The sequence below is a fragment of the Bufo bufo genome, chromosome 6, assembly GCF_905171765.1.
Source record: "Bufo bufo chromosome 6, aBufBuf1.1, whole genome shotgun sequence".
Classification (NCBI taxonomy): Eukaryota; Metazoa; Chordata; class Amphibia; order Anura; family Bufonidae; genus Bufo; species Bufo bufo.
Genome location: NC_053394.1, coordinates 87,788,086 through 87,807,833, shown reverse-complemented (window position 1 = coordinate 87,807,833; position 19,748 = coordinate 87,788,086). Strand labels below are relative to the sequence as shown.

Genomic DNA, 19,748 nt, shown 5'->3' with positions numbered 1-19,748 from the left:
TACCGCAGCATGCTGCGGTATTCTTACCAGTCAAAATCCCGGAACAATACTGCACTTGCCGGATCTGACATTAATTTTCATAGAGATGTATTAATGCCGGTCTGTGTATGCGCCGGGACATAGTAGGAGCGGGTTTCTCTTTTGATCTTTGAATAAAATTTTAATACTGGATCCGTTATTCTGGATGATACCATATCCGATAACGGATCTGGAAAAAATTGCTTTCCATTTGTATACGGATTGCCGGATCCGGCAGACAGTTCTGTTGCTGGAACTGCCTGCCTGATTCTAAAAACGCAAGTGTTAAAGTACCCTAAACTATTGTTGGCCAAACCCGCTGTTTTCTTCATAGAATAATTTTTACTGTAAAAAAAACATTTCCTGAACTAGGGTTCGGTTCCAAGTGTCATAGAGTGACATATTTAATAACATGCAGAAGCACATAGGTAGTATATATAATATTATGCCAGTGTTAGCATTTCTATATAGAGAAAACTATCAGATGTACGTACAAAAGATTTAGAGAGCATGTTAACTCGATCAGGACAGGAAAAGGATGCCCAAGATTGATTACACATGTAAGGGAAAGGCACTGGGGTGATCCTGGATCCCTCAGATTTACGGGCATCAAACTTGTACTGAGTCCACCACAAGGGGGCGATAGACATCGTCTCCTGTTACAAAAAGAAGCCAAATGGATCCGCAAATCATGGTCCGCAAAAAAAACGTAACGCACACGGGAAACATCCATATGTCATCCTTATTTCATCCGTATTTTGCAGATCAATACTGTAGAAATGCTATGCCCAGCCCATATTGCTCATGTGTTTGATGATTAATAAGTTACTGTTTCTGTATATGATCCGCAAAAAAAGGATCAAATACAGAAACCATACGGATATGTTTTGTGCAATAACGGAACTAAAGAGGACTTAAATCAGATTTGAAAAAAAACTCAGTTATGGAACAAAGGATCCGTGAAAAACGGACCGCAAAACAACAACGGTCGTGTGCATGAGCCCTAATACTGTATGGAGATTTTGCTTCGCACAGTATTGGACCGAAGTTTTATGCGATTCGACTTCGGATGTTTCATCCAAAGTCGATTTAATCATCCCTACTCCTGACACATGAGGTTGAAAGTCAAATTTCACATCCCAGTCCTTTTATTCTGTCAGGATATTAGCCACCAGAAGTGCCTAGTAGTATTTTTCTCCTCTCTCCCCATTGAAATCACCACATTTCTTTCTCCATTCTTTCCTCTAGAAGTAACAGATACCCGTGGTCATATTAAAGCTCTGGTTATTTAAAAAAAATAATAATAAGCTAGATCCGAGTATTGTCCACAAGGTGCTTTTTCTACAGACAAAATTTCCCCAGCTTGGCTAATTTTTCTGATGTTGATATTTGCCCATTCCATTAATTACAAATTAGACACATCTCAATCTTCTTTTCTTTTCAATTGTCTCTTTTTTGAAGTTTTTTTTTTTTACAATACAATCATATAAAAAGAAATAAAGTTGTAATGAAAATCTTAATCCCCTTCAGCCCTCTATATAAGCTCTGTTTGATACTTGTGTCTTATATCACTTTTCAATGAAATATTTCTTATCTTATTCTAAAGAACTGAAGACAAATGGTTATCTAAATGGCTCTGCATTTTGTGACATGAACTTAGGACATAACTCCTATACTGTGGAAATGCAATGTGTATTCTTACTTAAATGTGAAACTATATTCTACAACACAGCTTAGGGCTCTTTCACACTTGCGTTGTTCTGTTCCGGCATAGAGTTCCGTCATCGGGCTCTATGCCGGAAGAATCCTGATCAGGATTATCCCAATGCATTCTGAATGGAGAGAAATCCGTTCAGGATGCATCAGGATGTCTTCAGTTCAGGACCGGAATGTTTTTTGGCCGGAGAAAATACCGCAGCATGCTGCGCTTTTTGCTCCGGTCAAAAATCCTGAACACTTGCCGCAAGGCCGGATCCGGAATTAATGCCCATTGAAAGGCATTAATCCGGATCCGGCCTTAAGCTAAACGTCGTTTCGGCGCATTACCGGATCCGACGTTTAGCTTTTTCTGAATGGTTACCATGGCTGCCAGGACACTAAAGTCCTGTTTGCCATGGTAAAGTGTAGTGGGAAGCGGGGGAGCAGTATACTTACCGTCCGTGCGGCTCCCGGGGCGCTTCAGAGTGACGTCAGGGCGCCACACGCGCATGGGTGACGTGATCGCATGGATCACGTCATCCATGCGCATGGGGCGCTCTGACGTTATTCTGGAGCACCCGGGAGCCGCATGGACGGTAAGTACAGTATACTGCTCCCCGCTCCCCACTACTACTATGGCAGCCAGGACTTTAATAGCGTCCTGGGTGCCATAGTAACACTGAACGCATTTTGAAGACGGATCCGTCTTCAAATGCTTTCAGTTTACTTGCGGTGTTACGGATGCGGCGGGCACCTCCGGCAAATGGAGTGCACGACGGATCCGGACAACGCAAGTGTGAAAGAGGCCTTAGATAAGGAAGCAATCCGAAAACTTTCAGTGTGACTCTTTATGAAATTAGATGGCACAGAGAGATATCACACGGATCCGTAGTAGGCTATGAGTTGTATATAATGATGGCCAATGCTATTACATTGATAGGAGGAGCATTACCTATAAGGAGCATTGACTCGTTATGCCTACTAGGCACTTTCCACATGGAGAAGTCGTTCACCATAGATTACACTGACATTAATTGTGGTTGACCTTTTTCTTTGGGGCTTAGGCTCTTATAAGTACAGTATGCTTCCACCTTTAGACCATGCCTGATTTTCTCTGTCATGATATATCACATTGCAGATGACCCACCTATCTGACCAATGGACAATTATAGACTGTCAGAACAGGAGATCCAGTGTCCCTTGACTGCTGAATGGAGTGGTGATCGTTCCTGCACACTATCACTCTATTCAAGGTCTATGACCTGCCTAGAAGTTGTCACCTATTCAGTGGACAGGTGAAAATTGCTTATGACTCTTTAAACCACAACACACCTTTTAGATGCGAACACTAAAGAAGGAAATTAAACAAGTTACATAAAAGTTTCTTAATGCATCTGGGATCCAAGGCTGTTAGTGGCAACAGACCTCTGCTGTTCCAAGTAACTGAAATGACTTTATATTTTCTACATGAAAAATTATTTGAACTGATCTGTGGAGACAGATTAGGGTGATGTTTATTGAAAGGCAATTAAGCACAACGGTGACCATTTATTTAGAAACAGATTAGCACAGCGGTCTGCATTAGGAATTTCTACATCAGATTTTTTTTTTGGCTTGCTACCTGAAGTAAATTTCAAATATTTAAGGCGATTAGTTTTTGTTCTCGGCTTGCGTAATCATATTAAATGAAGAAGAAAAAAATAATAATAATTTGTTACCAACTAAAATCTAAGCTTCTGAGAATTAATCTACTTTGGCTTTCACATATGAAATAAAAAGGGTCCTACAATATGTTTTGTTCTTGAGAATACCACTAATGAGTTCCGATTCTTTCACAACCTTAACCTTTATGTATGTTATTCTGACCTTATAGGCAATAGAAAACATTGCTGATGGGTACATTTATTAATACTGTCACAGGGATATGTTCTTATGTCTGTAATGTCTATTATTTTTCTGCAGGGTTCATGATAAATATTTCATCTGTGCCCCCCCCCTTTTTTTTACAATGTTGCCATTTGCTTTTATAAAAAAAAAGGCACTATCTCTGCTTCAATCTTTATACAATATGTCCCAAATAAGCTTTACTTTTGTTATTATTTTCCCTTGGAGAAAATAATCGTACTCTGCCTTGGCCAAGATATTTAGGCTTGGGTAGTGGAATTCATCTTTCTACCCCTGTGAACGAAAGATGCCCATATACTTTAAATAGTTGTTGGATGAATGTTTGTTTGCCCAACGGCTATCTTCTGTGACTCCCCATACACATACACCACAAACATGCTTGGTTGAGCCAAGTAGGTATATCTTGTCAGTGGGGAAAGAGGTGGTTCTCCCAGACACCTCTAGTGGTAGCTTATCACTTTAGAGAACAAAAGGAACTGTAAGAACCATATATGGTGGCAAAGGGTTCCCTATGTGTCTACATTTAAGATTCATAGACGCCCTCTATGTGACTGTATTGTGTCACCTTGAGGCCACATCATTTCTCATATAGATTATACAATGTTTACAAGAATACAAGTTTTACTTGTGCCCAAAAAATTTGTTTTGTGACAAATAATTTCACAAAGCGCATTTCTTTCTAAGTACTGAGTGCAATGACAGGGAGCGGTAATTGCGCCTTTCCCCGTCATTGTACCCCTTACATCCTGAGTTCATTGCTGATCGCGGCATCTGACATTAATATTAAAGTGTAAAATTAAAATATTTAAATTATACTTACTTTATCCATTTGATTGGCTGGCATAGTGACATCATACGTCACCGCACATGGGATTTTGTGCAATCAAGATGGCAGCAGCTGGTCCTTTGCACTTAAATGGATGAGGTAAGTATGATTTTATATTTTATTTTTTTACTGCCATTTCAGGGTAAACCATAAAGCATGAGGAAATTTGGAACAAAGTGCACTTTGTGGACTTCGATTCACTCAACGCTAATCATCCAACTTATATCTGATGTTAAAACAGCGGAAACCAGTTGCTCCATATTGACTGTAAGAGTAGTCACTTGCATTAATGCCTTGCATTATGTTCACTCAAGCACTAAAAAATGAATGGTTTGGGTAGAACCTGCAAGCCAATAATATTCTGTGAGAGATGTATAGTGTGAAGAAAACACATTTATGCTCACCATTTGACAAGGCTGAATTGTGCGGGCAGATATATCAATATATGTGATGTCAGCTCTTTTTATATTAATGGATTTGATCTCTATGGTTCTTTGTTTCAGTTGTCAGGGTGTTCAAGTCGCAGGTTATCACTTATATCTTAAACATGCTATACACGACACACAGAAATTACAATATACTACTCTTAATAAGTTCATGCTGCCGAGTTCAGATAAGTAGATAAGATAGATGAACTGAGACATACTCATGTTAGTGCTTTTATAACCAGAATTTTGGTAGCAAATTTTATGTAAGCTTTTTTTATCTTTGGTACAAGTATTATTCCTAAAATATAAGATGAACATGCCTGAATCCAGTAATTAGAGGCAAGTAATAAAATCTATGTTATACCATATTTGAAGCCTTCTGCCTCCAATCCAAATAGACTGTGAAACATTGACATTTGTGAGGCCTAAATTGTTTAGCTCAGATGTGTTGTTTCTTATATTTCCTCTTGGCCTGAGATCTCCCAAGATGAAAAGTGTGAGATGGCCAGCTTGAAAAACAAAAACTTTGCATCTCAATGCAAAAGTTTTTTTTTTCCCTCTGAAGTTGGGTATCTCACACCACACATCTTACGATATCTTGAGTTAAGCGGAAAGTTAAGGAAGGACACTTACGCATATCTGCAGTATGTAGGATATTTGAAAATCAGTGTCAGAAAAAAATGGGCTTCAACCAATATAAAGAATTATTACAAATCTAATCAAAACGAGCATTGGTACTGAAAACATGGGCAGTCACTTTAAACACGCTTTCCCACCATAATAGGTAATTGCTAGTGTTGATCGAGAACAATAGTGCTCGGGTGCTTGGACCAAACATATTGGGATACTCTAGTGCTCTACCGAACCCCCGAGTATAATGGAAGTCAATGGGAGAACCCGAGCATGAAACCAGGCACCCCCTGCTCTGAGAAAGGGAGGGTGCCTCGTCCATACGACAAGGTCAGAAATTGATGGAAACACCACTGAAATGGTTCGGGAACAGGATGGGGAGGATGTCTGGATGCATCTTGGACTCCCAGGTCGCTGCTGGTAACGATGTTGTCCGAGTAGTATGCCACTTTTATAGACTGACAATAATACGCACAAAACCGAAGATAAAATCAATTTTAGAGGAAAAATTGTTAGGAAACATTCTTTCCTGTATATTTACTTGTATATAAAGTGAAAGTGCTGTCAAAAATTACAAGGAAGAGGCACTTCGATACAACCTGTATATCACATAAAGGAGGGCCTCATTCACATTGTGGTACAATAGTTCAGGTAGTGGGACTCCTACACTCATAAAGCCTATGAACTAAGTGAAAGGGCTGCCAAAAATTACAAGGAACCGGCACTACAATACACCCTTTGTTACAAATAAAGGAGGGCATCATACACAGCCTTGAAAAATTATGATTGATGGCCTGCTGGTAACCTTCAAAAATATTTGGAGCAAGCGCCTGCTGATCTGACCATCTAAAACATTATGGGTGAGGGCCTGCTGCCGCTTTGGTGACTCTAAATAACCTAAGGCCGATCGCACTGTTGGTCTTGTAATGTCGGCTGTCTGATATAGGAGTATCCCCAGGGGCATCCCCCCTCCCACCTGTACTTGACAGGGTATAGCAGGAGTGGGTAGCTGACAATCGAGGACAGGGAGTTCCCACCATCAGGGGACGTCTCTGGGCAGAGGGCTAGACTAGGGTACGAGTGTAGGGACAATCATCCCTCTCCCCAACATCACGCATCTCCCCGCCCCCCCCTTCTCCTCCCTCAAAAACTGGTCCACCGAATACCCTGGTGGCACTACCTATATTGTTGTGTGTAGTATATGTCAATTTAGTAATAATTAAAGTTTAATCTTTCTTTATAAGGGTTATCTCTATATGCTGGACTTAACTAACTTGAAGCGTCCACATCACTATGGGAACGCCTCTGTGTTAGAATATACTGTCGGATCTGAGTTTTGACGATCTAACTCAAATCCGATGGTATATTCTAACAGAGGCGTTCCCATGGTGATGGGGACGCTTCAAGTTAAAATATACCATCGGATTGGAGAAAACTCTGATCCTATGGTATATTAACTCCTGACTTTACATTGAAAGTCAATGGGGGACGGATCCGTTTGCAATTGCACCATATTGTGTCATTGTCAAACGGATCCGTCCCCATTGACTTGCATTGTAAGTCAGGACGGATCCGTTTGGCTCCGCACGGCCAGGCGGACACCAAAACGACTTTTTCTTCATGTCCGTGGATCCTCCAAAAATCAAGGAAGACCCACGGAAGAAAAAACGGACACGGATCACGGACCTACAGACCCCGTTTTTGCGGACCTTAAAAAAAAACGGTTGTGTGCATGAGGCCTAACACTGAGCAATTTAGCGCAGGTTGTGCTACAGACATATATTGCTGCTGTCACACACAAGGACTTTTGGGTCTCTGAAACATTTTTGTACAAAAAAAATATTCAATTACACTCCCTACACTCTCTGTCCCTTCCTATGCTATCATCGGGTGCTATATAGCACCCGATGACACGTTCCAGCCAACCAATCACTGTAATGCTAGTAGCCAACATGGCTACTGGCATTACAGTGAGGGCAGTACTTACCTGCATATTTATTAGCTGCGTAGCAGCCAAGAAACGTGCGGAGAGGAGACTAGAGCATGGCACTCAAGCACATGCGGTACTCGGCCGAGTACTGCCATGTGCCGAGCATCGAGATGATCGAGCCAAACAGGTGTTCAGTCGAGCATGCTCGATCATCACTTACTTTAGATTTTTAATATAGTGTATTAAATAGCTTAATATAGAAGTTTTTTTTTAGGGGAAAAGATAAAAAAAAAAGCAATTTCAACATTATTTTATGGAGTTTCCACTTCCCGTCCGCCCATAGGATATAAACGTCCTATGGGTGGACCTCTATTTCTGAAAGCACGTTTTAAAACGTCCTTTCAGAAATAGCAGCTGCAAGCTAATCGTGCAGCTGCTGATCGGGTTGCCCGCTGTCAGTGACAGCAGGGCAACCCAGAGAGGAGGCAGGGACAGTGCCCAGGTGTCCCTGCCTTCAGGATCGCTGCAGACACAGCGCTCACCGAGCGCTGTGCATGCAGAGCAGGAAGCGCTATGCGCTTCCTGTTCCAGCCCGGCGGTCATGTGACCGCCGGGATTGGAGAGTGCAGGGGCTCTGAGGCTGTACAGCGCTGGATTGCTGCTGTACAGCCTCTCTAGGGGTGCATTTCTTCTGTAACTGGGGCTACTATGTCAGCCCCAGTTACAGGAGAAATCAACAGTGAAAAAAAAAAAAAAAAAAAGTGAAGTAAATGTCCCCCAGAGGTCTTGTATGACCTTATGGGGGACGAAAAGTGTAAAATAAAAAAAATATAAATAAAAAGGTTGAAAATAAAAAAATAAAAAAAAGTTGCGCATGTAAAAAAAAAAAAGTCCCCAAGTAAGGAATGCTAAAAAAATGTTAAAAATAGAAAAAATTAAATAAAATTGACATATTTGGTATTGCCGCGTCCGTAAAAACCAGCTCTATAAAAATATCACATGACCTAACCCCTCGGGTGAACACTGTAAAAAAAAAAAAAAAAATGTCAAAACAAGCAATTTTTGTCACCTTGCATCACAAAAGGTGCAACACCAAGTGATAAAAAATGCGTATGTCCTACAAAATGGTACCAATAAAACCGTCACCTCATCCCACAAAAAATGAGCCCCTACATAAGAAAATCTCTCAAAAAATAAAAAAACTATAGCTCTTAGAACATGGAGACACTAAAACATAATTTTTTATGGTTTCAAAAATGCTATTATTGTGTTAAAGTGAAACAAATAAAAAAAGTATATATATTAGGTATTGCCGTGTCCGTAAAAACCAGCTCTATAAAAATATCACATGACCTAACCCCTCGGGTGAACACCGTAAAAAAAAAAAAAAAAAAACTGTGTCAAAACAAGCAATTTTTGTCACCTTGCATCACATAAGGTGCAACACCAAGTGATCAAAAACGCGTATGTCCCACAAAATAGTACCAATAAAACCGTCACCTCATCCTGCAAAAAATGAGCCCCTACATAAGAAAATCTCTCAAAAAATAAAAAAACTATAGCTCTCAGAACATGGACACATTAAAACATAATTTTTTTGTTTCAAAAATGCTATTATTGTGTAAAACTTTAATAAATGAGAAAAAGTATACATATTAGGTATCGCCACGTCCGTAACAATCTGCTCTATAAAATGGCACTTGACTGAACCCCTCAGGTGAATGCTGTAAAAATAAATAAATAGAAACTGTGCTAAAACAACCAATTTTTTGGTCACCTTGCCCCATAAAGTGTTATAATGAATGATCAAAAAATCATATGTACCCAAAAATAGTACTAATAAAACTGGCACCTTATCCCCTAGTTTCCAAAATGGGGTCACTTCTTGGGAGTTTCTACTGTAAGGGTGCATCAGGGGGCTTCAAATGGGACATGGCATCTAAAAACCATGTGGAGTTCCTTTTCTTATTCGCCCTGCCGTGTGCCCATACAGCAGTTTATGACCAAATGTGGGGTGTTTCTGTAAACCGCAGAATATGGGTAATAAATATTGAGTTTTGTTTGGCTGTTAACCATCGATGTGTTAAAGAAGAAAATGGATTAAAATGGAAAATCTGCCAAAAAAGTGAAATTTAAAAATTTGATCTCCATTTTCCTTTAATTCTTGTGGAACGCCTAAAGGGTTAACAAAGTTTGTCAAATCGGTTTTGTAAACCTTGAGGGGTGTAGTTTCTACAATGGGGTCATTTATGGGGGTATCCACTATGTAGGCCCCACAAAGTGACTTCAGACCTGAACTGGTCCTTAAAAAGTGGGTTTTGGCAATTCTCTTAAAAATTTGAAGAATTGCTTCTAAACTTCTAAGCCTTCTAACGTCCTAAAAAAATAAAATGACATTTCCAAAATGATGCCAACATAAAGTAGACATATGGGGAATGTTAAGTAATAAATATTTTATGAGGTATCACTTTCTGTTTTAAAAGCAGAGAAATTGAAATTTAGAAAATTGCGAATTTTTCAAATTTTTGGGTAAATTTGGGATTTTTTCATAAATAAAGGTGAAATATTTTGACTCAAATTTATGACTATCATGAAGTACAATGTGTCACGAGAAAACAATCTCTGAATGACTTGGATAAATAAAGGCGTTCCAAAGTTATTACCACATAAAGTGATATATGTCAGTTTTGCAAAATTTGGCCTGGTCAGGAAGGGGGCAAATGGCCCAGATGGCAGGTGGTTAAGGCATTTACTGTGTGGTAAAAGTAACACGATAACTTTATTTTGTGGGTCAGTACGGTAATGATTAGAGATGAGCGAATTTCCTATTTTGAAATTCGTTCACGCTTCATTTACTGGTGAAGTGAATTGCGCTATGAATTCCGTTACCACGGACCATAACGCAATTCCATGACGGAATGCATAACAGAATGCCTTTAGAGGCATTCCGTTATTAATTCCGTCATAATATGGGCTGCAAAACAGATCCGTCCCATTTCCATTATCGGAATCCATAATGCAATTCACCTTTTACCAGTAAACAAAGCGTGAATGAATTTCATAACCTGAAATTCGCTCATCTCTATTAATGATTATGTCAAATTATGTATATATTTCAGGGAAAAATTTATTTGTCACCAAGCCAAACTTGCTTGTATTTCATAAAAAAAAAAAAATCAAGGGACATTTTTATGCATCTTAAAGGGAAAATGTGCCCTGCTGCGCTACCTAAATGCACTATATCGAAAGTATATTATTGGTATATACAGTGGAGCAGAAAAGTATTTAGTCAGCCACCAATTGTTCAAGTTCTCCCATTCAAAAAGATGAGAGACGCCTGTAATTTTCATCATAGGCATACGTCAACTATGAGAGACATAATGAGAAAAAAAAAATCCACAAAATCACATTGTCTGATTTTTAAATAATTTATTTGCAAATTATGGTGGAAAATAAGTATTTGGTCAATAACAAAAGTTCATCTCAATACTTTATATACACCATTTGTTGGCAATGACAGAGGTCAAACGTTTTCTGTAAGTCTTCACAAGGTTTTCACACACTGTTGCTGGTATTTTGGCCCATTCCTTCATGCAGATCTCCTCTAGAGCAGTGATGTTTTGGGGCTGTCACTGGGCAACACAGACTTTCAACTCCATCCAAAGGTTTTCTATGGGGTTGAGATCTGGTGACTGGCTAGGCCACTCCAGGACCTTGAAATGCTTCTTACGAAGCCACTACTTCGTTGCCCGGGCGGTGTGTTTGGGATCATTGTCATGCTGAAAGACATGTTTCATCTTCAATGCCCTTGCTAATGGAAGGAGGTTTTCACTCAAAATCTCACGATACGTGGCCCCATTCATTCTTTCCTCTACAAGGATCAGTCGTCCTGATCCCTTTGCAGAAAAACAGCCCCAAAGCATGATGTTTCCACCTCTATGCTTCACAGTAGGTATGGTGTTCTTTGGAGGCAACTCAGCATTCTTTCTCCTCCAAACACGACAAGTTGAGTTTTTACCAAAAAGTTCTACTTTGGTTTCATCTGACCATATGAAATTCTCCCAATCCTCTTCTGGATCATCTCAATGCTCTCTAGCAAACTTCAGACGGGCCCGGACATGTACTGACTTAATCAGGGGGACACGTCTGGCACTACAGGATTTGAGTCCCTGGCGGCATAGTGTGTTACTGATGGTAGCCTTTGTTACTTTGGTCCCAGCTCTCTGAAGGTCATTCACTAGGTCCCCCTGTGTGGTTCTGGGATTTTTGCTCACCGTTCTTGTGATCATTTTTACCCCACGGGGTGAGATCTTGCGTGGAGCCCCAGATCGAGGGAGATTATCAGTGGTCTTGTATATCTTCCATTTTCTAATAATTGCTCCCATAGTTGATTTCTTCACACCCAGCTGCTTGCCTATTGCAAATTCAGTCTTCCCAGGCTGGTGCAGGTCTACAATTTTGTTTCTGGTGTCCTTCGACAGCTCTTTGGTCTTGGCCATAGTTGAGTTTGGAGTGTGACTGTTTGAGGTTGTGGACAGGTGTCTGTCTTTTATACTGATAACAAGTTCAAACAGGTGCCATTAATACAGGTAACGAGTGGAGGACAGAGGAGCCTCTTAAAGAAGAAGTTACATGTCTGTGAGAGCCAGAAATCTTGCTTGTTTGTAGGTGACCAAATACTTATTTTACGGAGGAATTTACCAATTAATTCATTAGAAATCCTACAATGTGATTTCCTGTATTCTTTCCCCCCATTATGTCTCTCATAGTTGAAGTGGACCTATGATGAAAATTACAGGCCTCTCTTATCTTTTTAAGTTGGAAAACTTGCACAATTGGTGGCTGACTAAATACTTTTTTGCCCAACTGTACCACCCCTGCTTCAATCACTTTTTTGGGGGGGCAACTGGTATATCACACCAGTAGAAATTATTTGTTCCAATAACGCTTGTCCCTGTATATACCTGCAGTAGCGCAGCAGAACCGCACACAACTGCTGCACAATACAAATGCACTATAATATACTTTCTATGTTAGAAAGTATATTATAACATTGTACAAGGAAGGCAATCCATTAAATTATACATAAAAATAAAATGTAACCTTTAATAATGTTACTTTTAAAAGATATCCCTCAAAATGAAAATAAATCAAACTATTAAAGTTAAGCAAAAAGCATAGATGTGGTAGGCAATAACAAGTGCTCAGCAGCACTAAGTCAGGTGCTCGGTGGCACCAAATCAGAAACCATATGTCCTACCACAATCCGGGGGGGTTCCAGTGCACATCAATGAATCCCGGAGGGAAAGCAAAAAAACAACTATCACTGGGATAGATGATGATGTGGTATTGAAGGACAGGGTGGGCAAAGAACTGTCCCTGATATTGCCCTACAGGGGGGTGCTATTCTGGCCCTGAAAAGAGCAACCCCGTCCAGAATCTTACCCTATATAAAAATGGCCCTAGTAAGCCCCTAGCCCTTAAGCCCCTGACATCCAGGTGATCATTATATAGATCTATCTATGTGTTTTTGACTCATTATAAAAGTATATTATAAGTATATCGCACCCCTCTGTGTATCACACATAGAAACATAGAAACATAGAAACATAGAATGTGTCGGCAGATAAGAACCATTTGGCCCATCTAGTCTGCCCAATATACTGAATACTATGGATAGCCCCCGGCCCTATCTTATATGAAGGATGGCCTTATGCCTATCCCATGCATGCTTAAACCCCTTCACTGTATTTGCAGCTACCACTTCTGCAGGAAGGCTATTCCATGCATCCACTACTCTCTCAGTAAAGTAATACTTCCTTATATTACTTTTAAACCTTTGCCCCTCTAATTTAAAACTGTGTCCTCTTGTGGTAGTTTTTCTTCTTTTAAATATGCTCTCTTCCTTTACCGAGTTGATTCCCTTTATGTATTTAAAAGTTTCTATCATATCCCCTCTGTCTCTTCTTTCTTCCAAGCTATACATATTAAGGTCCTTTAACCTTTCCTGGTAAGTTTTATCCTGCAATCCATGTACTAGTTTAGTAGCTCTTCTCTGAACTCTCTCTAGAGTATCTATATCCTTCTGGAGATATGGCCTCCAGTACTGCGCACAATACTCCAAGTGAGGTCTCACCAGTGTTCTGTACAGCGGCATAAGCACTTCACTCTTTCTACTGCTTATACCTCTCCCTATACATCCAAGCATTCTGCTGGCATTTCGTGCTGCTCTATTACATTGTCTTCCCACCTTTAAGTCTTCTGAAATAATTACACCTAAATCCCTTTCCTCAGATACTGAGGTCAGGACTGTGTCAAATATTCTATATTCTGCCCTTGGGTTTTTACGCCCCAGGTGCATTATCTTGCACTTATCCACATTAAATTTCAGTTTCCAGAGTTCTGACCATTCTTCTAGTTTTCCTAAATCCTTTTCCATTTGGCGTTTCCCTCCAGGAACATCAACCCTGTTACATATCTTTGTGTCATCAGCAAAAAGACAAACCTTACCAGCGAGGCCTTTTGCACACCTATCGATAGCACACCTATACCAGTCCTTAAAAGGACTTTTGTGGCCCTATTAGCTAGAGGTTGGTGTCCCTAACAGCCTGTCCCTGCTCCACACAGCAACCTATCCCTACACTGGCAAAAGACTAAATGTAAAATGGCAGCCAGATTAGGTAGATTTATAAGGTAGGGGGTATGTCCATGTGCTGAAACGTCTCAAATGGCTGTCCTGTACTAGCTGATGGATGTGTCATGGGTCAAAGTTCTTCACAATGTAAAAGAATATGGCGGGCGCGAATATCGCCATATGTTCGCATGTTTGGCAAATCGCGAACACGCAAAGTTCGCCGTGAAACGACCACCGGGCGAACCGCAAGGCCATCTCTAGACATCACCACTAGTTTTAATCGCGAATATTCTAATCACAAATTTTTATTGCGAATATTGGCACTTTGAGAATTTGTGAATATCTAGAATTTAGTGCTATATCTTCGTAATCGCGAATATTCTAGATTTTTTTCATCAGTACCCATGATCCCTCAATGCTCCTTTTTTATTTTTATTATAATAGTATTTTATTTTACAAATAATAAAGATCTATAATATTCCATTTTTGTACAAAACAATAATACAGTGATACATAGTCTCATCTTATGCTAAATTTCCCTCTTATTTTTTAACCCCCCCTTCCCTCCCTTCAACCCCCTTTTTTTTTATTTATTTTTTTCGCGGTGATACTGTCGTTACGCCAAGTATTATCATTTCAAGTTGCCCCATATCCGTGTCCAAGCTGCCTTTTTCCCTGCTGTTTGGGCGAGGATGAATTCATATTGCTTAATGCTCCTTGCTCATGGGCCAATGAGAAGGTTGCAATATCTTTGACTTTAGGAGTAGTTTTGATCGCAAATTTTCGTATCGCAAATGGCCATTTTTTATTTTTTTTTCATTATGCAGGCAGAATCACAGTATTATTTCCACAATATTGTAAGATAAAGTGTTAGAAATTGGGTTGACACTATATCTTACAATGTAGAATGTCAGCTTTCAAACAAGACCAGGCCTTTATCTCTAGCTGCTACCAATCCCGAGATATGAGCAGCTAAAGCAGACCTCCTTGCCCCTCCCCCTTGCACCTCCTCCCCCTTCTACCTGAGCTCTCCTCAGGCTAATCTGTTAGGGTACTTTCACACTAGCATTTTTCTTTTCCGGCACTGAGTTCCGTCCTAGGGGCTCAATACAGGAAAAGAACTGATCCGTTTTATCCCCATGCATTCTGAATGGAGAGAAATCCTTTCAGGATGCATCAGGATGTCTTCAGTCTTTTTGACTTTTCAATAATAAAAAAATAAAGGCTGCACACACATATAAGCAGTAAAGCTGATAAATGGGGATCATTCTAAATTCAAGTGGTATAATACCTACTATAAATGGATCAATGGAAGCTCTTAGCGCACATTTTGATCAAACTTGTGTCGGGCCCATCTACCAAGCGTCACGGTGGCTTCCGCAGACGGGTCCTTATCACTAATATACCGCCTCTCTTGGACTAATCCTAGTCCACATTATCAGGGCAGTGAAGGAAACTAGAATTTAGAATGATTCCCATTTCTCAGCTTTACTGTGTGTGCAGCCATTATTTTTTTATTAATTATGTTTGCTTTATGGATATGTACCTATGACTATGAATAAGAATATGCCAGTCTAAATTTTCTTGTAATATTTTTGACTTTTCAAGACGGAGATAATACCGCAGCATGCTGCAGTTTTATCTCCGTCCAAAATTCCGGAACACTTGCCGGAATGCTGGATCCGGCATTAATTTACATTGAAATGTATTAGTGCCAGATCCGGCATTAAAAATACCGCAATGCCGGATCCGTCCTTCTGGTCTGCGCATGCGCAGACCTTTAAAAATGTAAAAAAAAAAATAGAAACTGATCTGTTTGTCCGTATGACAAACGGACAGATGGATCCGTTCTCGCAATGGATTTGTGAGACGGATCCGCATCCGGATCCGTCTACAAATGCTGTCCGTTTGCATGCAGCTACGGAACTGTTTGCCGGATCACTCTGCCGCAAGTGGGAAAGTACCCTAAATTACTTTTCTCAAAGTACTAGTTTTTTTACTTTACCCAGTCCATGTTGACTGTGCCTTTCATTCTTATGCAAGTCAAATAATGACAGCTAGTAATTGTGCTATAAAGGATAGTTAATTGAATCAATGGTTTAGACAAAATGTTATATGATATTAAATTATTTTTTATTAGAAATTTTTATAATAATGATGTACTTTATAGCTTAGGTCGGAGGCTGACTTTGCATTAGAAGTTCTGCTGTGAACTTTCAAAGTTGGTTTAAATCTATATCTCCAGAACAGCATGCCATTTCATTGCACAGAGCTGTAATAATGCTGAAATGTTCTTGCCAGTTATACACTAGGTAAAATTGATCTGTACCAAGTTGTTCAAGTGCATAGCCATTGTTGGACAAGTGTGAATTATTATCATTAACAAAGAAAAATTACACGCTAAGCTAAAATTAGTGTAACTCAATAAGATAACTTGCCACTCTGCTGTTTGGTGGCACAGAATTGATGCAATAATACAGAGTTAAATAGCAATGAATTAATGTAGCACTGAAGAGTTCAAAGACAATGTAATGATCAGCCAGGCTGGAGGTAGGTGACATTGACTGAACACTCTGAAATTAAGCAATGCTAAAAGAATTCTCCAGCGCATCTTATCTGACACTTGTTTCGTTTCATTAAATGCACTACTTAAAATACAAATGTGAAGACTGGCACAAATATACAGGAGGAGGATGAGAGATAATGGATCAGCCTACAAAGATACTAAACAATGATATCGAAGAATTTTTAATAGTTTTGGACATTCCTTTTTTATTAGAAATGTCCCCTAACAATAAGCTGATCTCACAGTATTGAAATGTCAATGCTCTCCTTTATTCTGTAAGTCAAGCTGGCCACAAATGCTCAATTTCCCTACAGCGCCACCACAGGAAAAATGAAACATTACACAGTACTTATTTAAATCAGTGGCATGTCAGGTCTTTGTTAGAGAGGAAGACTCTCCACTCTAGCAAAGCACTTCCCCAACTTTATTAACACAAATTTTCCTTAAAAGATAATATTTTTTTTTGTCTAAGCAAGACGATCCCTATATCTTCTTTTCACCTTTAGTATTATGCTCTGGTGGAGAGCTTGTGCTCTGTGGGAGTCAGCCAGGACTGGAGATATTTCTGCTCCCGGATATTTAACCAATTAGTTGCCTCAGTCCATAGTACTCTAGCTGCAGCATCTAAGTTTTTAGACAGAGGAAGCTGGCTCCCTCTTTTAGCCCATGTGCCCTCCATGACCCCAGGTCTGCTGCTATCTTAAAGGGGTCGTGACACTAAGATAAATGTATCCTGTCCAACAGATATTGCTGTGATATGATTTTCACTGAATACCACCATTTATCAGAATTGCCTTACTCCAAAGTTATTAGCTTACCATTGCACTCTGTGGCCAATCTGTTTTGATTCCATTGCTGTTGGTTACATCATGCATCGAAGCCTTGTAATGTAGGATGTGGGAAGCATCATTGGTAAGTATCAGGCATGTGGTTAGTGCCACCTGATCTGCTGATTTCTGGAAACATCTCACTGCCCTAAGGCATGATGGGACAGCAGAAACTAGACATGGGGGATAAGAGAAAACTGCAAGGGGTTAATTTTAAATATATATATTCAAGGAGGACTGAGAACCATGGTCTCAATTAAAGGCTGAAGTACCAGAGATATGCCTTAAATGATTGTTGAATAGCTCAACAAATAAATGTGTTATAGCAGCTAAATCTATGGCCCAACTTAGGGTACTTTCACACTAGCGTTTTTCTTTTGCGGCGCTGAGTTCCGTCCTAGGGGCTCAAATCCGGAAAAGAACTGATCAGTTTTATCCCCATGCATTCTGAATGGAGAGTCCGTCCTTCAGGATGCATCAGGATGTCTTCAGTTCAGTCTTTTTGACTGATCAGGCTTTTCAGAAAAAACGTAGCATGCTGTATTTTTACCTCCGGCCAAAAATCCTGAACACTTTGACTGAACGCCGGATCCGGTCTTTTCCCATTGACTTGCATTAACGCCGGATCTGGCGCTGTGTGTTCAGTCAAACCGGATCCGGCTTTTGCATGTTAAACCCGAAAAATGTGAAAAAAAAGTTAAAGTCCATAAATGGCGGATCTGTTTTTTCCAATGCATTTTTTCATTGTGATCAAAATCCTGATCAGGATTCAAATGTAATCCGTTTTCACACGTTTTTCCGGATCCGGCGGGCAGTTACAAAAATGCTCTTGAACTGGACACCCAGTGGACAAGTATGGCGTTAGTTCTGGGAGAAAAAATAAAAATATATTTCCTTCATATCTATTCTTATATCGTGGACAACAAGAGCATAATACAGCGATAATAGTCATTTCCGGAACCATGCTGGCCTCAAGTGCCATAGTTGAGTATTGTAGAAGTCTTCTTAAAACTTTTTTTCCCATTTCTTACATTTTTTACATTTTCTAATATACAAACTGTGCTCCAACATGTGAGGTTCAGAGTTTATTATATGTGTTCTTATCTGAAATGTATGGACCTCACCTATTTTCATAAAACAGTGAATCAGTTTTGAAAAATATAAAATTCCAATGGTTCTTCTGTGTTTCTAACAGTATTATACATTCTGCAGACACAACATGGAGATGCAGAAAGAAAACCACTCGTTGAGCTGAGGACTAGCACTGCCCATGGGTTTTAAACGAAAAGACAAGCACACGGATTAAACTAACACACTAATGAGGGGAGATAAGGAGAGCAAATTGATGGGTGTCTCTAGGGGAAAAGAACTTTATCATTGTCTAATTCTGCCCTTCACTTTAGGTTTCTGTAATCACTGAAGTGGCTATAATTGAACATCTACTGCAAGTAAATACATAAACAGTAGAAAGGGAAGTATATCCAAATAAATTGGCAAAAATGTTCTCTATGCACAATACAAATATTGATAAACAATTAGCAAACAATCCGTTACACTCTGTATTTCTACAGTCCATACGATGGTGGATCTATCATAGCTATTTATCAGCATTAATCTCTAACTTGTGAGGGAATAATCCAGGCTAATCCTATTGCATAGACAACATCCCATCCGCAGCTCACATTACACAATCATTTAGCTGATATTTATTTATTTAACACAATTAAACCAGTTTCCTCCCACACTCCATAGACATACTGATAGGGACCTTAGATTGTGAGCCCCATTGGGGACAGTTGGATGCTAATGTCTGTAAAGCGCTGCAGAATATAGTGGCACTATATAAGTGCAAAAAATAAATAAAATAAATATATAAAGAGCATTAGTGTACTAGAGACAGCTGAGTGTTGAATATCTCTGGCAGTCCCATAGAGACGGTGAAGCAGGGAGTGGATGGCTCCCTGCTTAAAGGGCTTCTGTCACCCCACTAAAGTGATTTTTTTTTTGGGGGCTAGTTAAATTAGTTATATAGCGATATATGAAAATATAATTGTGTTCCTTACTTTGATCCAGCAGTTTATTCAAAAAACGAAGTTTTATCATATGCAAATTCGGTCTCTACCAGCAAGTAGGGCGGCTACTTGCTGGTAGCTGCTGCAGAAATCCGCCCCATCCTCTTGTTGATTGACAGGGCCAGCCGGGATCTCCTCCTCCGGCCAGCCCTGTCGGCTTTTAAAAAATCGCGCGCCTGTGTGGATTCGGCGCAGGCGCTCTGAGATGAGGAGG

General features: G+C 39.8%; 1 protein-coding gene across 1 annotated transcript in view; it reads left to right on the top strand.

The window, feature by feature from the left end:
* Window positions 1-19,748, top strand: part of PCDH15 (protocadherin related 15) — a 1,608,479-nt gene that overhangs the window by 1,248,643 nt on the left and 340,088 nt on the right. The window lies entirely within an intron of this gene.